This window comes from Spea bombifrons, chromosome 7 (assembly GCF_027358695.1).
Source record: "Spea bombifrons isolate aSpeBom1 chromosome 7, aSpeBom1.2.pri, whole genome shotgun sequence".
Classification (NCBI taxonomy): domain Eukaryota; kingdom Metazoa; phylum Chordata; class Amphibia; order Anura; family Pelobatidae; genus Spea; species Spea bombifrons.
In genome coordinates, this window is record NC_071093.1 from 16945138 (window position 1) to 16955169 (window position 10032).

Sequence of the window (10032 nt, forward strand, 5' to 3'; positions counted from 1 at the left end):
TGTGTGATAGCATGGATCTGTAAATGGGGGGCAAATATGGTGCAGGCAGGCTGTTTGGGGGCAAAGATGGTACAGAGAGGCTGTTTGTAGCAAAGATGGCACAGACACTGGTTGAGGGAAAAAGATGGCAAGTTTTATGGATCTAATCTGGGTGCAGGTCCTGTGGATGCATTATGGGTGTTGGGACAAGTCCTATGTGTGCAATCTACGTGCCAGGGCTGTTCTTTCGAGTGCATTATTTATTCGATCTATACCTTCAGTGCTCAGTTTACATGCAATTTTCAGTTGATCTATACCTGCAATAATATGTTTATATGTTCTTATTTATTTAGTCTATATACCTGGGTTTGTATGTCTTATTCAGTTGATCCATACCTGCAATGTTGTGTTTCCATGTATTATTTATTTGATCTATACCGATGCTAAATGAAGAAGGAAAAGAGAGGCGTGACACAATGAAGGGGACAGTTACTCGGAGGATGACGGTGAAGGGGCCCACACAGGGTGTGAGGTCTGTAAGCACGTCTTACCTGAAGGAATCCGAACTGCAGGAATAAACACGATGCTCAACACGGAACACGCACTGGGAGGCCTGGGGTTGATAACAGGAAACTGTTGTGGGGTTACCATAATCTCTGCCTCTGTGACACTGCTCTCTCCTGGTTCACTTCCTAGTTCTCCGATTGTACCCTCAGCGTCTCCAGTAACGCTTCCCCTCCCTCTCTCAGTTGGGGTACCCCAAGGCTTTGTTCTAGGATCCCTTCTGTTCTCTCTTTACACTTTCTCGCTTGGCAAACTGATCTCATCCTTTGGCTTTCAATACCACCTGTATGCTGATGACACCCAGATCTATCTATCCTCCCCTGATCTCTCTCCCTCTGTCTTAGATCGTGTAACTAACTGCCTTGCATCTGTCTCTACCTGGATGTCTAAACGTTTCTTGAAACCCAACCTCTCCAAAACAGAACTTCTCATCTTCCCTCCCTCCAATGCTAAGATTCCCCCATCAATTTTCCTCATTGTTAATGGTGCCATTATCTCCCCGTCTACTCATGCCCGCTGTCTTGGTGTCACCCTTGACTCTGACCTTTCGTTCACCCCCCACATTCAGTCTGTCCGCATCCGTCCCTTCCTAACACAGCATGCCACTAAGGCTCTTGTCCATGCCCTGATTATCTCCTGTCTTGATTACTGTAAACTCTGTCTTAGCTGGTCTCCTTCTTAACCGTCTCACCTCTCTACAATCCACAATGAATGCTGCTGCCTCTCCCCTCTGTCAGTCTCTTCACTGACTGTCTGTGTGCTTCAGGATTCATTTAGAAATCCTCACTCTTACTTTCAAAGCCCTTCACAGCGGTTCCCCTCCCTACATCTCTTCACTCATTTCTAAATACACTCCTAACCGGTCTCTCCGCTCATCCAATGATCTCCTTCTATCATCTCCTCTGATTACTAGCTTTCATGCACGCTTACAAGATTTCTCCAGGGCTGCCCCTATCCTCTGGAATGCCCTCCCCCAGTCTATTCCTTTTTCTCCCCTTGCCTTTGGTCCTTCAAAAATTCCTTCAAGACCCACTTCTTTAAGGACGCTTATAATATTGCACTTTAACACCCCCATATTCCCTTAGCTCACCTCTCCTAGTCCCTCTAATGCAATACTTACACTATTGTGGCTGGTCCATCCCTTACAATGGCACTTTTACCTTATACCTATTGTGTAATACACCCTAAATGCCTATAGGATTGTAAGCTCGTTTGAGCAGGGCCCTCCTCACCTGTTGTCTTTGTAAGTCAATTTGTTATGTTACATAGTACTTGTTATGTTCTGTCTACCCATTGTACAGCGCTACGGAACTTGATGGCACTATATAAAACAAAACAATAATAATAAGCATGGGTGGTCGAGTAACAAGCCGGGGTCAGGATACCAGAGGTCATGGAACAAATCAGATACACGGAAAATGCTCAGAAGTAAGCTGAGAAGCATGAATATCCACTAGGGAGCCACAGTACAACTGAGCACTGGCATAAGGGCGAGACAGCTTTAAGTAGCCTGGAGGGAGAGTCCTGAGCATCGGGAACGTAACGGCGGCTTCTGTCGCCATAGCAGCGCTGCAGAGTAAGTGTGGCGAGTACTTTCTTTTTGTGTCGGGGTGGAGGGCATAATTGCATGCCAGCGAGGGCGGGGGGGCGGTGTTGTGGCAAGCAAATGCTTGCCAAGGGTCCAATCAATATTAAAGACAACCCTGGTTTGGAGTGATATTTCATCCCAAACACAGAAGTAGGCTTTGGGAGAAAGTCGATACTCGATGACAGATGTATGATACATTTCTAAATAGAATTACCATGTCCTTATGTTTGAATTAGCTTGAAAGCTACCCTGACAGTTATTCTGTACCGCCAGGTATTTAGGATTATATCAAAATAAGCTAGAGGAAAAGGATGTCAAAATCATAGCTGCAAACTACCCTCCAAGAACACTAACTCTGATTAAATTCCATCAGTATGGCCAGCTTAACACAAGGAAATAAAGTAAGCTTAACATAAAGGGAAAAAAGTAAGTCTCTAGACAAAACCAATAATTGGATTTCTGTCCTTACCTAGAGAAAAACTTGCATAGCTGTTACAAGGCGAAACGGCTGCATCATTGGAATAAGGAAACACGTTTGTACATTATTTCCTGAAAATCTTTACGTTGTGTTTGACGTAACTTCAAAGGGAGGTGTTTAATAATGTGCTTGAAAGTGTATTTAGAAAGTTTAACTCTTTGGCACACATTTTGTAACACTTCAAAGGGTACAGCATTTAAAGAAAAAATTGTGTATGCATATCGGTGTGTGCCTGTGTATATGTGACATTATCCAGGGTTTTGTGGAAGAAGGAAGGTACATATGACTCGGCATTCTGCACAATTTAGTCCCCATATAATAATTCTACAGCCCCAGGGTAATGCTGAATAGTAAGTAGAGTAGCTGAAAGACTATAGATAGGATGCTAATTGTTCAGATAGGACATTGAGCAGGGTTTATTTTCATTTTATTTGCTCTTTTTCTTGGTGCATATAAGTCCCATTGTACAGGGATCTCATTAACCCCTTAACAACGAATGATGTGCTAGGCACATCATGGAAAAACAGTCAGTAAATGACCTATGCTATTAAATAAGTGTAGAAAGTGATCAAATGTCGCTTTTTTTGCTTAAACTGTGTTGCTGTAATTGAGGCATTCAACTGTGTTGCCGGCGTTGAGGCATTCAGCAAGACCGAAATCTGCCCCAAGGACTCCGTGTTATCCCCCGTCCCAGGGCATCAATGTCCACGATATACAATATGGTGGCAGATGCCTGATTTAAAAGAGCTTTCGCTGGTCGCCTTCAACTGTGTTACTGAACTCTGGAGAGCAGTCACAAGCATCATTGCAAGATAGCGGTTCCCATTAAAAAATAAACAAGTTTCCAAGAGGGTTTTTTCATACCCTCCTGAGAACTCTGGGCTCCACAGATACTGAATTTAACCATGTAAGTCAACGGAGCTTTCTAAGCACAGTGTGATTAGTAAAATGTATACAAAGAATTAACAAAATAAACAAAAATGTGGTAACATGTAAAAATAATTATCCAGTGATGGCGTCATCATCAGGGGAACCATCCAGTTCCAACAAAATATATATATACACATATATACACAGTCTATGGATAGTTACCAGCACTCTAGGTCTTTTTCCAATAAATACAGATTCCTCTTTTGCAGGTCAATGTTTCAGTCTTTATTTGACTTTCATCAGGACACAAATGAGTATATGAGCAGAACATACATATATAGCACAACCCATTAAACCAGTAAATGCAATTCAATGTAATCAATTAACTTAATGAGCAACTAAATATACAATGAACTTACTCCACCTAAGTGAATGTATGCTGGGATGCAACCGGCGTGTAGTGCCTTTTACTACACTTGTGTATGTGTATATTATGTGAATGCGGCTAAGTGCCGTGTATATAAGATTAAGCGTAGCATTTAACTGCCAATCTAGATGATAGGTTAGTGCAGAAAGTAGAAAGTGAATATACTAATGGTGCTATGTTAAAATTATATAATGGTACTTCTGAAGGATGTGTTAAATACCTGTAAAGAAATTTGCTGTGCTTATTGAAGTGATGAACTTTGAATTAGTGAATATAAATAAACTAAAAATGTATAACTGATAGCATACTGTTGTGACATGCTATATAGTAAATACAGTGGTAAAAATACCATACATGTATACATCCGTGTATCGGATGATCAGAAACTGACATTATGCAATATTGTATAATATTAAAATAACTTTATTTGCACCTAAATAATAATCACCTCAAAAAAATCTACTTAAAACTGTATGTTAAAAATAAGCATCCCTAGATCTGATGCTTGTTATATTCTTATATTAAATTGATTAATCTCAATTAATTTCAAAAGGAATATATATGCCGGCACAGGAGGTTGTCTAAGCGCATCGTGCAGACGTTCACCGGCAGCGGCGATGCGCGTAAACAACCTCCGCTGCCGGCACGTCTGCTGGGTGTGCTTTAACAATCTCCCTTGCCGGGATTGTTAAAGCCGGCAGTGGAGGTTGTTTACGCTCGCCGGTGAACGTCTGCACGGTAAGCTTTAACAATCCTCCTTACCAGTGCAGAAGTCGTATACCGTTCTGCGTAGAATAGATGTCGGAAGTCGTATACCGTTCTGCGTAGAATAGATGTCCCCCGCAAGACCGGGGACCGCTTCCCTCTGTGTTGCTCAGCAGCGTCTCTTGCTCCGTTGAGGGGATGCAGGAACCCAGCGGACTCACGTGAATGCGCGTCACCGCACATGACTCCGCTCCGTTCCTGTTTCCCTGCGTAAGTCTGCGAGCGACACCAGAAGATCTGCAGTTCAGGTAAGGGTGGGGTTGGGTGTATGAATGAGTATACGTGAATGAGGGAATGAATGTTTGTGATGAATGAATATGCATGTGATAGCATGGATGTGTAAGTAGGGGGGCAGGGCACAGGGAGGCTGTAGGTTGTGCATGTGCATGTATTGGCTGCCTGTGCATGATAGGAGTCTCATTGCTATGTTAAAAATATATGATTACTAACAGCAATCACACTCCTATCATGCCCAGGCATACCCAGATTCCAGCATGCACTGGCTGACTTGGCATGATAGGAGTGTGATTGCGACGAGGAACACCTTCTGTGGGGCCGCCCCTCGAACGTCACGTGTTCAAAGCCGCACAATGGCTGCTTTGAACTTTACAGCCGGGCAGCCACTTTGAATGTGGGGGGGGCAAGTCAAGTCAAGTGGCCCATTATGTCACCGAATCAGCCCACCATACATGCCCAGCTTTTCCTGATTTTCTAATGCGTATTGATTATAAAAAATACAAATATGATTCAAATGTGGTTTAACATAAGTAAATTTAATAGCAACAAATGATGGTAAAAAAAGCAAAACCTAATGTCCCCCAGATGCTCAGCCAGTTAAATGCCCCCCATGATACTGGCTGAGGATTATGGGAACTATAGTACACAGCAGCAGGGAAATTGTAAAGGCTAATATGAGTACCCTACCAGGATCATATCTTAAAGTGGGCTGATTGGGGACACAGGTGGCACTGAAGAGCTGAATGGGGACAGCAGTGACATGGGGGGCTGAAAGGGGACAGAGGTGACACGGGGGGGCTGATTGGGGACAGAGGTGACACTAGGAGGGGCTGATTGGGGACAGAGGTGACACTGGGGAGCTGAACTTGTGAACACATACAGACACAGATTTCTTTTTTTGTTTAATAATTTAAAAAAGCATTATGTTGTTTGTCCCCCACGGACACATTTACATACACGCACATACCTATTTTTTTGTTTTTAACTAATACAAAAAAATATTACATAGTTTGTACAAAAATAAATTGGTTTACTAACCTTCTACTTCTTCCACTTTGGGGGGATTTCGTCTATACCTCCTTCCTCTGGTAGCAGCAGACTGTTTTCTACATAAACAGGATGTCAGTGACACGACATCCGGTGCTCCAGCAGTCTGAATGCGAGGGAGCGGAGCTTTCACCCCTCACGCTGCTCCCATCAATATGCGGCCATCAGATTGCTGGAAAACTAATCTAAACGGCCGATACGTGCTGATGCCGCCGGCCGGCGCTACTTTAATACTTTTTTTTACATTTAATATGGCAAGCCGGATTATTAAATTTAAAAAAAAAGTCTTAAAGTAGCGCTGGCCGGCGGCATCAGCCGTTTAGATTAGTTTTCCAGCAATCTAATGGCCGCATAATGATGGGAGCAGCGTGAGGGGTGAAAGCTCCTCGCACTCGGCTTTCACACGCGGCCGCTGGGCGCTGATTTTTTTTTAATTTGCCATATTAAATTTAAAAAAAAAGTATTAAAGTAGCACCGGCCGGCGGCATCAGCAACCACCAGCCGTTTAGATTAGATTTCGGCCGGCCTGGGGGGCAATTGCCCACGGACCGACAGACACTAGCAGGATGTTTGAGCCTTGGGGACCAAGATGGCACAAGCAGGGTGTATATGGGACAAAGATGGCACAGGCCAGGCTGTTTGGGGACAAAGTTGACTTGTGCTGGGCTATTTGGGGACAAAGATGGCAAATCTTATGTGTGTTATCTGGGTGCTGGCCAGGTTCTATGTGGGCAGTGTGGACGCCAGGGCTGGCTTTGGGGTGTGCAACCTGTGATCAATGCCTGTAATTTAGGGGGTTTTAAATATACCTTTAATGCCGTGTTTTTATTTGAATTCCAATTGATCTGTACCCGCAAAGCTGGGTTTGTGTGTTATTCTGTAGATTCATATCTGCTATGCTATGTTTCCATACATTATTTATGTATACCTGCAAATACAGGGTTTGTATGTCTTGTTCAGTTGATTAATACCTGCAATGCTGTTTCCATGTATTTATTTGATCTATACCTGCAATGCTATGTTTCATATATTATTATTTATTGTATACCTGCAAATACAGGATTTGTATGTCTGATTCTGTTTATTTGATATATACCATCAGTGCTGAGATCACAAGTGAATTTCAATTGATCTATACATGCAAAGCTGGGTTTGTGTGTTAATGTGTTGATCTATACCTGCTATCGGCAGCAGGGTCTAATATTTATATATATATATCGGCAGCAGGGACTAATATTAATATATATATCTGCAACTGGGGCTAATATTAATATATATGGGCAGCAGGGGCTAATATATATCAGCAGCAGGATCTAATATTTATATATATGTCGGCAGCAGTGTCTAATATTAGGCCCTGAAATCATTCAGTGGAAAAGTTAAGGTATTGTGTTGTTTAAAGGATTTCAAGGATTAGTCGTACTAAATTGTAGCTTTAGGCTTCCCATGTTGAATGATCAAGTATTGTATTGTCCAAAAACAAAAGTATCATTCCATAGCACATTACTTTTGGCAATATATATACATATGTTTTTCAGTGGTATGATTTAATGGTGGAAATTATTAATGCCTCCCCAGTTTGACTGTGGTATCTTGTGTGCTCCCCCCTATATATTGTTTCTAGAGTCGCCATTGCCTGGAGCCGACCACATTTCTCATACACTGTGGTACTGTATTGTCCCCCTTCACAATCACTACAAACTAAGTGGAAGCTGCTGAGCTAGCAGTCTTACCTTTTCCAAGAGGAAGTCCCAAATGTTTAATAGTGCAGGCAAGATGTCTGTTTACTATTAAATGCGAGACTCCCTCTGAGGGAGAGGTAATTCTGTTGATTGGTCAGAGACTGGCATTGAAAAATCAAATAAAAATGTGGCTCCTTGCTATCATGGTAAGAAACGCCGGGGGGACTAAAGGGCCATCATGCTGCCAGATGATCTAGGTGCCTGTCAGCAGTCAGGGGCTGTGGTTTTGCTACACTGAGCTCCCCTCTTAATAAAATCAAACTTCAGAAAAAATACATTTACAATACATTTCTTTTGTATATTAGTTTAGTTGCTTACTATTTTTTTATTTGTAGCTGGTTTAGTTATTTTGTTTAGTAGTTTTGCATTGATTTAAGTTAGCAGGTTCTTGGTTTATTTGTTCTGCTACATGTTGTTTGGAATTAACCAATTATTAATTATAAACAGCTAAGTGGACATAAAGTGCACAGAAAGCCAATGAGTATTATAAGTTCTCTGATTCCAACTTGATTTCAAGATTCACCTTGTTCAGTTGGTCAGATTCAGTTCTATAATGCGATTGTACCATAGTTCACCATAACATTTGGAGACTTTCCAAAGCCATTTCATGTTTAATGATAAAAAGACACAGGGTAGACATACATTCACCGCCATAACATTATGACCACCTTTTGTCGCCAAAACAGCCCTGACCCGTCAAGGCATGGACTCCAATAGACCTCTGAAGGTGTGTTGTGGTATCTGGCACCAAGACGCTAGTAGCAGATCCTTTATGCAACGCACTAATGGTCACTCTTAACTTTTTCAGCAATTTGAACTATGGTAGCTCGGCTGTTGATTCACCACTTTTCCTTCCTTGGAACACTTTTGATAGGTACTGACCACTGCAGACTGGGAACAGCCCACAAGAGCCGCAGCTTTGGAGATGCTCTGACCCAGTCGTCTGCCATCACAATTTGGCCATTGTCAAAGTCGCTCAGATCCTTACGAGTCTAACACATCAACTTTGAGGACAAGGTGTTCACTTGCTGCCTAATATATCCCACCTACTGACATGTGCCATGATAACAAGAAAAATCCCTCACTACTACCAGAGCCCCAACTCTGTAGACTGCTTACTCCATTTGAAAGTCTTTGCAATGGCAGTTCTGAGAACTCTGGCCTTCTATCCAAAACTGACACCCTCCTATTGTCTACATATTTGGCATCTAAGTCATACTTTATGAGCTTTTGGGAGAGGGGTCTTTCAATCAACTTGCAACCTCAAGAGTGGGAAAAGATCTTACCAGCTATTCATAAAGTCTCTATCTCAAGCAAAATCCTGGAAACTTCATTTAAACTACTCACACGCTGGTAAAAAGTACCTCTTAAGCTTGACCGCTTCCTTCTGTAAATACCTGCCCCACTCCTCAGCGACAGGTTCAAAAGGGTGGGATTTATTTTTTCCAATGGCAGGCCTGGTGATGTCTGCCAAATGCCTAGGCTACCAAACTGATTTAAAGTGGCTACCTTATCATCCTTTACCACCATTTTAGGCTCTGTAAATCTCAATACTACTACTACTACTACAATATATCATTTTTGTGAGGCTTCATGATTTACATGATGGTTTGCAACACACCTTCTAATGCACCACAATGTTTTCGATAATGGCAACAGACTATTTTGTAACACTTTAACATTGTTTTATCATGTGCTGTGATATGTAACATTGTATTGCACTGCACTAATGATAAACACCATGTCAAATATTGTTTTACATTATGTGTTTTCACTTTTTCTATTAAACAGAGAATTGATAAAGAAAAAAAAAATCCTGTGTTGCAATTGCCAACATGTGGCCTTCCATATCTAGCCAATGGCCTTAAACTGCCTGGGCCACCTCGTCATACCCAGTCTGGGCCTGGTTGTTTGGCAATCTTTATGAAAACTATTAGTCAAGATTTTATAAAAGAAACCACCTTCATTACACCTGTGATATCTGTTTTTGCATACTAGTGAATCAAATTACTATACACAGATATATCATAAAATACAAGCAAATTATGTGATTTGATACGGTGCCACATAAAAGGCTGGTACATAAAATGAGAATGCTTGGGCTGGGGGAGAATGTGTGTATGTGGGTAAGTAACTGGCTCAGTGATAGGAAACAGAGGGTGGTTATTAATGGTACATACTCTGAGTGGGTGACTGTTACTAGTGGGGTACCACAGGGGTCAGTTTTGGGTCCTATTCTTTTTAATATATTTATTAATGACCTTGTAGAGGGATTGTATAGTAAAGTATCAATCTTTGCAGACGATACTAAGCTCTGTAACGTGGTTAACACAAT